At 41.9% G+C, this 14,377-nt stretch overlaps 1 protein-coding gene across 1 annotated transcript in view; it reads left to right on the top strand.

The window, feature by feature from the left end:
* Positions 1-3,718: 3,718 nt before the first annotated feature.
* The window catches only part of COBL (cordon-bleu WH2 repeat protein), a 318,027-nt gene continuing 307,368 nt past the window's right edge, over positions 3,719-14,377 (top strand). The window contains exon 1 of the mRNA XM_053468136.1: positions 3,719-3,908. The gene's annotated coding sequence lies outside the window, so the exon portion shown is untranslated. The remainder of the gene's footprint in view (positions 3,909-14,377) is intronic.

A 14,377-nucleotide genomic window follows, 5' to 3' on the forward strand; every position in this document is an offset into this window, starting at 1 on the left:
TTAGGAAGCAATCGGAATCGGTTCTTAAGCATAAACTGTGTTGCTGACATGCCTCGATATCGAGGCATGTCAGTAACACTACCCCCCTACCCTTGTGATTGCTCCGAGGAGCAACCACAAGTTCCATCCTGTAAATGACGTTGCTGTCATTCACAAGATGGCATTAACAATAGAAAATTAATTCACAGAGGGTCTATCCAGACCCTCTTGAGAACTCTCGAGCTCAAACATCAAAAATGTTAAACAAAATTTTTTTAAAAATATGGTAACGTAAAAATCCCCACTGTCACCAAAAAAAAAAAAAAGTTTTTAATAAGCAAGTCCTACAATTCTTTATCTTCACAATAATTCCCGCATGGAAAGAGTTAAAATATTGGCATTACAAATGCCCATAGGGTGTCTAGTATTAAAAAATTTATGATTTGACGGGGTAAATTGAATTGGCCGGGTTCAAAGATGTCCCAAATATGGGACATGGGGACAGTAGGATCAGATGTCTAAATGGCAAAAAAGTACACACCTCACAAAGGCGGCCTTTTACCTCCCAAATAACGCAACAAACCCATGCATGGGGGGTATCACTGCGCTCAGGAGATGTTACTGAACACATATTGAGGGGGGTTGATTGACACGGACATATACCAGGAGCGGTAAATTAATACCTGAAGTACAACGTGTGGAAAAAATAAAAAAATACATTTACTACCATAAAGTTTCACAAAGGCTGGTGGTAAAATCAGTGCATGGAAAGGGTTAAAATACCAGCATTTCAAATACCTTGGGGTGTCTAGTATTTCAAAATATATGATTTGATGGGGTAAATTGCATTGGTCAGCTTCAAAGACACCCGAAATGGCAAATGGGAGGAAGAATTACCAGATTTGGAAAAAATGGTTTTAAAAAAGCAAAACACTACCTGTACTTATTGCCCCATAACGTGCAGAAAAAAGCAAAAAACATAAACACATTGGGTATTTCTAAACTCAGGACAAATAGTAGAATCTTTTTAGCAGGTTTTTTCGTTCGTTTTTGCAGATGAGTAAAAGTTTTTTGTTTAAAAAGTGAGAAAAAGTAATTTTTTAACAAAAAATACCCATATTTTATCATTTTTTTAATAGTAAATTAGATGATATGATAAAATTATCTAAAGAAAGCCCTGTTTGTCCTGAAAAAAACAATATATAATATGTGTGGGAGCATGAAATGAGAAAGAAGAAAATCACAGCTAAACAGCAACACTGAAAAATTTTAAAAGAGCCATTGTCCCACAATATACTACGAGTAATTGTCCTTAAGGGGTTAAAATGTGCATATTTTGCACATTTGGCATTACTGGCACATATTGCATCCTTTGCACATATTGCTCAGTTTTCCACAGTACCATTTAAAGACTCATCCCCTACTGGATCCATTATTTTTTCCTGCTGCTATCTTTATTTACGCTGGTGTTAAAGAGGAAGTGCTGCCCTCAGTCAGAACAGCATAATCCATACCAGAGCCCGGGTGGGGGCTCTGGATTAGATCTTCACCGATTTCGATTGGAGCCAGTCATATTGGCTCCACCTATGTGAGTGTTCTAGCCCATTACTTTTATTGCATTTATTTGTGTTGCACACAGGTTGCACTATTACCATATTTGCACGAATATAGGCCGCAATCCCCCCCCACTATAAATCTTTAAAGTGGGGGTGCGGCCTATATTCGGGGTTTAGCGCAGGGATGCGCAATACGTATTGCCCAACGCCCGGGACATGCAGTTCCGGGTGCCGGGCAGGCAGCAGGGTTAGGATACAGATCCCCCGTAGCGCTGCAGGGGATCTGGATCCTACTCTCCAATACGCTGAGACAGCCTCCCCTGCCAGCACTTTCCACGGGGAGGTTGTCTAATGCGCAATACGCATAGACACCAGGGAGTCTTTGGTAAGTCTAGGGTGGGGGGGATATGTGGAGGGGACAGAGTGGCAGCAAATCTCGGGGGGGGCAGAGTGGCAGCATATCTTGGGGGGGGACAGAGTGGCAGCATATCTCGGGGGGAGGGCAGAGTGGCAGCATATCTATAACACTAAGTTGTTTTTTCAAAGAATCTAAATTTTTTTTTTTTTAAAAACCCTCACTTTTAGGGTGCGGCCTAAAATCAGGTGCGGCCTATAATCGAGCCAATACGGTATTTGTTTCTTTTATCTTTTATGTACATCTCGGATTCTGATCGTTTTTAACCCCAAGGGGGTAAGCTATATCTTTATTTGCGTATTCGCTCCACTCACTGTGGTGGGTTACACCACCACTATTCTATTTTGCATTATTGTTTTTGTGTGGGACAGCGGGATTCCCACAGAGTGTTGTAGCGATTTGTACACATCTTAGACCCTGCCTTTTTACTTATTCGCTCCACTCACTGTGGTGGGTTACACCACCACTATTCTCTTATATACAGGTTAGGTGACAAAAAGGTCATAAATCAGGACACATCTTCCCACCCTGCCCAGACAGTCCGGCACCACACTTAGGCCTCCGAGCCCCGCAATGTCTGTATACTTTGGTCGTCGTTCTCGGGGTGATCCCGAAGAAGCAGCGGCGATCTCGGGGGTGCCAATGGGGCGCTCGGGGTCCAGGAACATCTGGTCCAAAAAGCGGCGTGATCGGTCAAAGGGACCCTGAGCGGCAGTAGTTTGAAGCTTTTGACAGCCGGCGTGGGTCCGATAGCCGCGCCGGCAGACCACCACTTCTCTAGCAGCTGTAGCGACCCGGTATTTCCAGTCTCTGCAGGGGGTGCTTGGGCTCCGAAAGCCGAAGTCTGTGGGCAGGGCAGGTGATACACAGATGGCGGATGGGGTAGGACGGGAAGGGGAACGGAGCATAGATAACACAGCACACATATAAAGAAGGGGATACATTATTCAACGGTACTTGATCAAACGCGGCATTATTTAACTCCGGATGGCCATAATAGCTGTTATAGACGGCACCAAATAACCCGGGTCCGTTGCATACTCTTTTAGATTTATGTTTATCTTCTTGTAGCACTATACCTCATGTTTGTCATAGCCTGTCTTATGTGTTCTCTCAACAGCAATTTGTATTCCTAAACTGTGAGGTTTGGTGCCTCCGATTTCTTCATAAGTGGAGCTGCATGGAAATGTAAACTGTCCCTTTAAGAGTGAAGGGCAATATGCCTGCTGCTTTTGTGTGGGTACTGCCTCTAGTCACATGACCACTGTGAACTTTTTTTGGGGGGGTGGATTAGGTTTGAGTTTTAAAAACCCTCGTACATTTTATTTTATCCCCTCTGTTTTATAAGCGCAGATTCTGCAGGATCATTGCTGCAGAATTTTTTTTTGTTTGTTTTGGAGGATTAGTTTCAGGCAAGTGGGCTGATTTGTTTTCATGATTTTTTGCTATGATATTTTAAGGTGCTAAACAGTATGTCGTAAGTCGTATGGCTACATTTAAAAACGTGCGACCTCAACACATAGCACAAATCATTTCTGTAAAAAATGTGGCTAAGAGCTTCGTATGTTGTGCTGGTTAATGCGTATCCATTTTTAATCGCTGTTTTGATCTGCTCTAACTTAAAGTATATTTCACGTTTTACGCATTCCTTTTCTGTGTCCACACACCCCTCCCCTGGGCCGCTGGGTGACACAGAGAACAGGCAACTCTACGTCTCCAGGGGAGGGCTTGAGAAAAACTAAGCTGTTCTGAAACAAGGTCTGGCAGCTGCTGTCTGTGGGAGGGGGCTAGACACAGTGTCTCTGCGAGATCACAGAGAGACAACGTTACGAAGAAGGTTAATAGCAGCACAACCTAACGTTTTAAGAGTCCTTGCAAATTGACAGCAGTGGGAATTCCTAATAAATCCAGGGATTACTAGTTACTATTTAGACACCTGCGCCCTTCTCTGCATACAGGTACGTGGAGGACATATTTCCAAGTTTTGTGAAGGCAGAGTGTAAAGGACACCTGTTGCACAGTTCCGACGGTTTAGCTCTGCAGATATGTGTTTCAGGACCTGAACCTTTGTGTGTGTGTGTTTGCGCAGGGCAATTTGTTGCCATTTGCTTATGTTGTCTTTCTGTCGTGGTTTCAGGGAGAAGGTAGGGATAAGCTGCTTTAACCCCCGTAGTTTATTTGTTCAAGCGTGGACTGGGAAGCAAGTGAACAGCAGCGTCCAAGGCAAAACCCGCAAACTAATGTAGTAAAACGCAATTAAGTTATTGAATAATATTTGCTTAAAAACTACACGACTAATATATTTAAATGCTCTGGACTAATAACATTGTTTACAACTGATTGTTTCACAGATTTTCACATACGTGCTCTGACTTAGGTATTTTGCCTGACAGTTTAAAAATACCTTACACCATGCAGTATATAAAGTGCTGCATAAACTGTAGGTGTTATATAAACATTATGGTATAGGTAGGTATTATGTAGTTTTTGGAATAAAAGTTTCCAATTTATGGAAAGGGACTGTAAAGCCATCTGGATAGCTTTCCAACTATAATTTTCTAAATTGTCTTATTTTTAGAACTATGTTTCAATGTATTAGTTAAAATTTTACCTATCCTATTATTGCTATAGTACCACTTTTGTTTTAGATATAAAATAGCATTACTGATTTTATCATATGTTGTCTTCAGTATGTTTTCTGTTTTGAAGGAAGATTTCATTTAATCTCCATTTGGTCGTTGTTTTATACTCTGAGTTTTCTTTAATCCATAGGAATACTGTAGCATGGTCAGACCATGCCATAGAAACCATCATAGATACCACAATGGAGTTAAAAAAAAAAAAAAAAAAAAAAAAAAAAAAAAAGGGTTTAGTAAAAAAAAAAAAAAAAAATTTATTAATACAGAAATAAGATTGATGGACCTCAATCATTTGGGTGATGGATCCTCTAACAATCAACAAGATCCTAATTAAGAATTTCTGCATAATTAAGATTTTGGATCCACCACAAAACTGAAATCACCACCCAAGATCATTTTCCCACATGTAAAATTAATTGTCTTTGTGATAATACTGTCTAATAATATAAGAGAATACTGACTTGTTTGAGTATACATAACATTATTAATTCTAATAATTGAGTTTTGGTATATTCTATTTTCTTCCATTACTCTCATCATAAATATGTTTGAAATATACTGTGAGAAGCTATTATTGCTACTCCTCTTTTTATTTTTTACCAGTCAAATGTATTTTTTTCTCAGATCAATATTATCTTTCAAAAACCTATATAGACAAACTATTTTCTAAGAGGAATTTAGTTTAGGGTAGAAATCTTAAGTAATGTAGCCTACCAAAACATAAATATACTCACACCAAACAAGAAACATACCTTTAAACTACTACCCCAGGGGAATCTGGATGCGAGAGGATGGAGCTTGGGAGGTAGAATGTCACCTAAACTGGCATCTCCTGGACACCAGAGAATGAAGTCAGGGCCATGGGATTGCTGTCCCCAATCCCACTGCCCCACCTAGCTGTTCTTCTGTCCTGAAAAAGACAGAGGTAGAGCTTGGTGGGACAATGAGACAGAGTGATTAAATCTGGATAGTTGGGAGGCACCACCGGTTGCTACATACAGTGGCAAGAAAAAGTAAGTGGACCCTTTGTGATTAACAGCATCTATGTATAAATTTGTCTTGAAATATGATAACTGACAAACACAATCAGTTTCAACTAATAACACTAGGGCTGCAACTAACAATTATTTTCATAATCGATTAGTTGGCCGATTATTTTTTCGATTAATCGGATAAAAAAATGAATGTAAATTTTTCATTTAAAATAACTTAATAAACAAATGATGTTAAAAACAGCAGAATAAAAAAAAACTTTGATAAAATGCATTTCTTGTCTTTATTTCCCAACCAGCCACATTTGAGCGTGCCACGCTGCCTCCCAGACGTGCCACGCTGCCTCCCAGACGTGCCACGCTGCCTCCCAGACGTGCCACTCCACTCTACCCCCACATATGCCACTGTGGCCCCTGATATGCCTTATACCCCCTGATACACTACTCCATCCTCCCCAGACATGCCACGCTGCCTCCCAGACATGCCACGCTGCCTCCCAGACATGCCACGCTGCCTCCCAGACATGCCACGCTGCCCTCCCCACATATGCCACGCCACTCTACCCCCAGATATGCTACTGTGGGCCCCAGATATGCCTTATACACACTGATACACCACTCCGTCCTCCCCAGACATGCCACACTGCCCTCCCCACATATGCCTTATATACCCTATATGCCTTATACCCCCAGATATGTCACTGAGCCCCCAGATATGTCACTCCATTCTCCCCAGATATGCCTTATAACCCCCAGATATCTCATAGTCCCTTCATAGTCACAGACCCCTTTCGCATCACACTGACACCATACTTTTATAAATAAATACAAGGTTAATCTTCACTGCCCCTAGGATTTAGATTCCCCTTAGTTTGCCCCCCTTTACCTCTAACTGCACCTTAAATTAACTTTATTAAATTAATTAAATTAACCTCAGTCCTCATCATTAAATTAACCCTAAACACCCCATTAACCATAACTACCCCTAAATTAACCCTAAACACCCCATTAACCACAGCATCCCCTAAATTAACCCTAAAGACCCCATCAACCACAGCATCCCCTAAATTAACCCTAAAGACCCCATCAACCACAACTGCCCCTAAATTAACCCTAAACACACCATTAACCACAACTGCCTCAAATTAACCCTAAACACCCCATTAACCACAGCTGCCCCTAAATTAACCCTAAACACCCCATTAACCATAACTGCCCCTAAATTAACCCCCACCTCCCCTAACTTTCAGCAGCCCAAATAGTACACATCAAGTACACATAATACAGGGCACCGAGTTGCATTACACATAGCAATATTGAGATGCAACATCGGGAGAGACACATCGGCGTAAGCCTCTACTGCCCCCGTTTTGACATAAGAAAGCGCACCGACAGCCTGCACAACCAAACGGTAAAAGGCGATTAAGTGTCGGTCCCAATGACAGAGGACAGCCAGTAGAACCATGTGGCCATGTATGCCTCCCTGAGTTTCGTAGTTGTAGCGGAAAGATCCTTGACCCTCCTGATCTCCTCTACTCTAGTAATCCAATCCCGCCGTGAAGGAGGGTGGGGCCGCTTCCAATTCAGGGGAATAAGGAATTCAGGGGTATTCAGGGGAATACAACAGAATGATTGTATGAGTGGGCAGTACCACCATATGTGCAACATAGTACCCTCATCCACATTGCATCTCCAACACCTATCAGAGGTGTTTGGGAACATTCTGTGTAGCCTCTGCGGTGTTCGATACCAGTTTGTCAATAGCTTATAGTTAGCTTCCTGTGTCTTGGTCGCCCTAGAACTCTTGTGGGTAAAAATAAAAATTTTGTCCCAGCCCTCGTCAGAGAGTCGAATGTCGCAGGTAGACTCCCAAGTCATGCAAAAGGACGGTCTTGTCGTGTGAGTCGCTGTTAAAAGCAAGGAGTAAAGCAGGGAGATGGCCCTCTCCGGTGGGTAGTCTCTTGTGCACCAGGTTTCAAAGCCTGTTAAGGCCCGGTTGAGACGATCGTGATTTGGCAAGGTAGAAAGATAGTGCATTATCTGATGATATGTGACGCGCTCCAGCCAGGCAGGCTCAGAGTTAGGCACCAGCGTCCCTAAGGGTAGCAACCCTTCCCCAGCAGTGCCCGAGCCCAGACAGGGACCCAAAGAAAACTCAGTCTCCCCCCACTACGTCCCGGCGCAAAGTCTGGGTTCCCCAAAGGGGCATTAGGGGCGAAGGCGCACTAGAAAGCCGGGCACGCTGCCGCACCTCTCTCCAAACCAGAAGAGTTGCCAGTATGAAAGGGTGGGACACCCCACCGAGACCACCGTCCGGGCCCCATAAGGCATGATACACCCGCCCCGCAAGTCTCCGAGCTCCAGCGCCACCCACGTTTTAGCTGTGGGACCATGGATGCCCCATTCTATAATGCGGAGGAGATAGGTAGCCTGGTAGTACTTGCGGAAATCAGGTAAGGCAAGACCACCCGCAGTCTTGGGCCGTGTAAGCTGAGAGAATCGTTGTCTAAGGCTCTTATTGCCCCAGACAAACTTAGTCACCATGGACCGAAGGGCCTGAAAAAAGTCCCGGGGTATCCGAATCGGTAGCGTTTGGAACAGATATAGCACCCGAGGTAAAAGGTTCATCTTAACCACATTGACGCGGCCTATCCAGGAAAGGTATAGCGGCGTCCGCCGCCGCAAATCCGTGGACAAGGTCGAAAGCAATGGGGCAAAATGAGTCTGGAATAGCCTGGTAGGATCAGCAGTCAGCCAGATCCCCAAGTACTTCAGCTTCTCCAGGCACCACTTAAAGGAGAAGCTAGGCATAAGCGATGACACTAAATGAGGGGGCAGGGAGATATTAAGAATTTCCGACTTTGAGTAATTTATTTTAAGGTTGGACAACTCGCCGTACATCCGAAAGGCCTCAAGAATATATATATATATATATATATATATATATATATATATATATATATATATGCAAAACATTGAACAGGCATGGAATAAATGGCAAGACACCATGGAGGAAGCCACTGGTCTCCATTTTAACATCACTGTTCACCTCAAGTTTGCCAAAGGGCACATTGACACTCTACAACGCCACTGGGAAAATGTTTTGTGGATTGTTTGCCATCATTGAGGGTAAAATAAATTCCCATGTTTATCAAGGTTTCATACAGGATAATTGTCAGGGTGGCTTTCTGTACCCTGAAGTAGAAGTGTAATGCAGTTGGACAATAACCCCAAACATCAAAGTAAATATACACAATGGTTTCAAAAAAAGAAAATCATCAGTCCAGTATCAGTCAGCCCATACTTTAACCTATTAAAGATGTGTGGAATGATTTCAAGACCGGGTGTCCTAGGAATATGAGGTTATGACTGCCAAAGAGGTTTGACCAGTTATGAAATCCAAGGGTTCACTTACTTTTTCCTCTAGCATTGTGAATGTTTAATGGGTATGTTCAATAAAGACATTAAGGATTTGTATGTTTTAAGCTTACGCACAATGTGTTTGTTCATTTTATGAATAAATAACGCAATAAACGGATAATTCCAAAGGGTTTATTTAAGCTTTCTTGCCATTGCACATTGAATACTAACATCCTATTGGAAAGAAAGAAAAAATAATAAAAACCTTACTTCTTATAACAGAAACTTAGTATATACCTTAAGAGATACTATATGCTACAATTACCCCAATAATTGTTAATTTCTATATGTAGTAGAAAAATGTGGTATTATTGGACCCTTGTATTGTGTATATATACAATATTTATTGATTCAGATCCACTCGTAGGCCTACCTGGTCCAGGAGAGAAGGAATCTTGTGCGGGAAGGCCGAACCTTGCAGTACCGACTAACTAGAAGGCAGACTGCTAGAAGTGAGCTGAACACAGAGTGGGTGTTAGAGAGTGTAGCAGGCGATGAGCAGACCACAGGAACTCTGGTGCAGGAGGTACGGTTCCCAGAGACATGAGTAGTAGTCACACGTTACACACACCGTAGCAGCAGACCAAGGGTTAACGGAGGCACTAAGCAGTACGTCGGACGACATGCATACCGTAGCAGCAGACCAAGGGTTAATGGAGGCAATGAGCAGGGAAACAAACCACCAAGTTGCTTTTAGAGACTCTTGAAAAAGGTGTCACTTGTTTAAGTAGTCTCAGGAAGCCCCCTAATTACTTGTCCAATTTCCAGGACGCGGTCCCTTTAAGAGTGCCGGGTTTATGCACGGACGGCTGCAGACTGTGCGGCTAGAAAATGCGCCGAGCAGTGGGTGCACAGCTACCCACTGCACGGGTAAGTATCGTACGTGACATCCACGTGCAAAGGTAGTTGGTCCTATGTTTGAATGGGACTTGTTCCCTATTAAAAATGGCACTAGACGAGGATGTCCTTTAGCACCGCTATTATACATCATGGCCATCGAACATCTAGCAATAATGATCAGATGGGGTTCTGGTAGACACTCAAATTTAGAAGCTAACACTGTATGCGGATGATGTCCTCATATCTTTGAAACATCTAGATTTGATTCTGGCCTTACTGACAACAAAAGATTCAGAAATGCTAAAAAGTCAATAAATAATTTATTTATTGAAAATTAAAATAATCTATGAGGTGTTAAAATTGACAGATTTTAGCTCTATGGATTTAGAAGATTAAATAAAACAATTTCTCAAATGATTCTTAAAAGAATACTTAAGGGAAGTGGCATACCCAGACATATATAAATTAAATAAAGGTTATATTCTGGGTCAATTTCTGGTTGGTTTGAAATGGAAAAAGCCAATTGTTTGCTATATCAACCTTCTCATATTATGTGGACTAATGTAAACATTGTTTAAAACAAATATCCTTAAACCCTATGTATTGACTACAATAATTCAAAAGTTAAAGGGAAAATTTGGTATTCTAGAAAGTGTATCTAATTCAGCCATGCTAGAAACCATACATTATGATATTACAAATAAGTGACTTTAGGTAAAGCGCTAAACAAACATAATAAGTGCTGCTGAATCACTGGAGCTAAAACTCTACACTTACCCCAAAAGTAATGTGAAATAACAAAGGTAATTAGTGGCCACGCTCAAAAAATAAATGAAGTTGTGGAGAAAAACAAACCAAATAAATAAATTGGTATTTATTGTGAATACAATTTATAAAATATATATATGAGTCACACAGTGCATAATATAAAACAGAAAATTCTTAAAACATGTCAAAAATGAATCAATTCAAATACAGTACATTATCGAAAGTTATCAATATGAATTGGTATTTTATGAGTCTAACACACAATTAATTTCCAGTCCACTCAGCAACCAAAAATTGATAAGAATCAGGGCAGTAATAAAGATATCACTATCTCTCTAATATTAGTTCAACTAATATGACAAACTGAAATAATTTAATTGTGTCTAAGAGTATTAGTGAAGTTCCTAATAGATGCAAATAATGTCAAACTTCATCTATAGGTAAAAATACCTTTTCATTATTGTCATTATCACGGGTTATAAGCTGCAGTCTCACAAGCCGTCATATACAATAATGCAATATACTGTTTCCCAGAAACAGGGAATTCTATACGAAGAAGACAAAATTCACCTCTATTCAGAATAATAAAACAATTATAATTACCACCACTTGTTGCTGTTGTCCAACTGGTCCTTGTAGAAGTTAATCCATGTTCAGTGGCAAGAAATTAAGTGGGAAAGAATATAACTTTCTACAAGTTATATAGGTTAGAACTCAAAGTAACTCTAAGAGTGAAATATGGTGCCAGAATCTTAAGATTCCAATTCTCTGGGGTAAATTTGGTGAATAAGTCCATCAGTCTGTCTTTTTCAGGGTGCGTTTTTTTTAAGGTCCGTTTTTTTTTTTTTTATTAAAGACATAAGCTTTTAAAGATGGAGCTTATTATCATAGCCTCCACCTCTTGATTGGAATTCTCCAATCATAACGGTGGGTTTTACCCATTATAATTAGGATTTCTACTCATATTTACACCGTTGGAATTTCTTAATTTACCTGTTAGAGACGCTCTGGTCTAAGAAATAACGTAAAACCATTACATATGTGTTTGGAATTTATCCTTGGTCACCCTTGGTCGCCAGGTGTTACTTCCTAGATAGTAAATCAGATCTTGGTAGTCTTACCATGTATCCCCCATTCCAATTTACATTCCTAAGGATATGCAGTGTATACTCCTAAACTTTCTCATGGAAGATAACGCTAATTGGATCATATATACTGAAACATCTATATACATGAATACTTCTTTGTTCTCAATTATAGAAACAACAAGGACAAAAAGAAATAATCACTATATGATTAAGTAAAATAAAATGGCTCTGACTCAATTTGGGCTCATGTAAAATACAGAATATGGAATACATGTTTTTGATCATAAAATATCTGACAACATGTAAATTACATTTTTGGTGTGGCATGTTATGTGTTGTATGATATTATATGTTTTTTGTTTGTATTAGATGTAAATTCCTGCACATGCTCTCTCTCTGTTTTGTTTACACTTCTACAGGCCAAACACATCCCACAGGCAAATAACCCAATTTTTTTGAAGAAAGTTATGTACTACTTTTTTAATATATCAGGTTTTAAATAACTCCTCACTAATTTATCTTTTACTTTTGGTGCACCCTGAAAACTATTTTGGGGCGTTCTGGTATAATTCTTACCAAACCTTCATCTTTTTCTAAAAGATGCCAATGCCAATAAATATATAAATACATATAATGTCTGATATATATATAGCTGTTGACATCGACTGACTGGACAAAGTGGAGTTTTCTATATACCGTATTGGCCCGACTATAGGCCGCACATTTTCCCCCCACTTTAAGTCTTTAAAGTGGGGGTGCGGCCTATATTCAGGGTCTAGCGCCCGGTCTAGAGCCGGGCAGGCAGCACGGTTAGGATACAGATCCCCCGCAGCGGTGCAGGGGACCTGGATCCTACTCTCTGATACACTCAGACAGCCTCCCCTGCCAGCACTTCCCACAGGGGGAGTGCCGGCACGGGAGGTTGTCTAAGCGCATCGTGCAGATGTTAACCGGCTGCGGCGATGCGCGCGTAAACAACCTCCGCTGCCGGCACGTCTGAACGATGTGCTTTAACAATCTCCCACGAGGGGAGTCCCGGCAAGGGAGATTGTTAAAGCACGTCGTGCAGACGTGCCGGCAGCGGATATTGTTTACGCGCATCGCCGCAGCCGGTGAACGTCCGCACGATGCGTTTTACCACTGCCCCCGAGACTTACCAGAGCAGACTCCCGGGTGTCTTGCAGGGCCGGCGGGGGACATCTACGCAATACGTGTATACAACTTCCGGTGCCGGCACATCCGCCGAGTGCCGGCACATCCGCCGAGTGCCGGCACATCCGCCGAGTGCCGGCACATCCGCCGAGTGCCGGCACCGGAAGTTTATACGCGTATTGCGTAGATGTCCCCCGCAAGACACCCGGGAGTCTGCTCTGGTAAGTCGGGGGGGCAGAGTGGCAGCATACCTCAGGGGGGGCAGTGGCAGCATATCTCGGGGGGGGCAGAGTGGCAGCATATCTCGGGGGGGAGTGGCAGCATATCTCAAGAGTGGGGGGAGGACAGAGTGGCAGCATATCTTGGGGGGGAGAGTGGCAGCATATCTCGGGGGTGGGGGAGACAGAGTGGCAGCATATCTATTACAAAACTTTTTCTTTAAAAAAGCACCAAACTTTTAGGGTGCGGTCTATATACGGGTGCGGCCTATATCCGAGCCAATACGGTATATGTTTAGCTCTAAAACATTTACTTCAGTCTGTAGTGGTGAGGTGTATTCTCCACTGATTGTTGTTCAATCCTAACAAAATACATTTTCTTGGTTACCGCTCCATATAAAAAACACATTTTCTATATATCTTTTATAGGTTACCAGGTTTGCCCCAAAAACCTGGTTAGAGTAGAAATACTTGTTTTTCCAGGCTGCCATAAAAAAGAATGGCATAGCTTCGGGCAAACCTGGTTACCCATAACAGTGCCTTTGATTCAAAATGGATCTATATTTATATCTAGTATAGTATAGTAGGTTGAAAAAAGATTCCGGTCCATCTTCAGCTTGAGTTGAAGAAAAAATTGTCCCTGAAAAAAATGATTGTGATTTAAAACTAATTGTATCCCTTCAATAATATATGTGATTTGTTATGGTTGTTGTGTGGTATGGTTGTATGATATTAGTCCAGCTAATTGAATGCAGAGTGGAATCAGACATTTTGAGTCCAAGGCAACTTTTCTCCAACTTAAATTTGGATTACCTTCTACAGCTCTGCTTTTATATTTAAGATTTAAAATGTTTGGGTGAGAAAAACAATCTTTCATCATCACACTATCATGCCCCCCAATTTTGGCGGGACAGTCTACCTCTGTTGTGCTTTGCAGGGGTGGAGGAAGGGTGAGGCGACAGCGGTACTCACCTCGGGTGCAGCTGCGAGGAGACGCATAGCCGCCTGATCAGCAGCTGCAGCCTGCAGGACTAGTTGGGAGATCACAATCTCCCTCTAGTGGGCTCAACATTAGGTAGCGCAAGGTCTGTCCCTTCAGACCTCACTTTGCTGCTCCCTAATCACTATGCGCCGGCAAGTAATGCCGAGCGCAGGGATATGAAGTCATACCCACGGGCAGTGTTCCCTCTAAGCCGTGCGCTTGTGCGCGTGCACATAGCTTTTATAGAGAGCGCACACGTCCAAAAATTGTGCGCACAACAGTTTTTCCCAAAAAAAGAAAAAAATAATTTTTTTGAAACTTTATGCGG

The sequence above is a fragment of the Spea bombifrons genome, chromosome 5, assembly GCF_027358695.1.
Source record: "Spea bombifrons isolate aSpeBom1 chromosome 5, aSpeBom1.2.pri, whole genome shotgun sequence".
Classification (NCBI taxonomy): Eukaryota; Metazoa; Chordata; class Amphibia; order Anura; family Pelobatidae; genus Spea; species Spea bombifrons.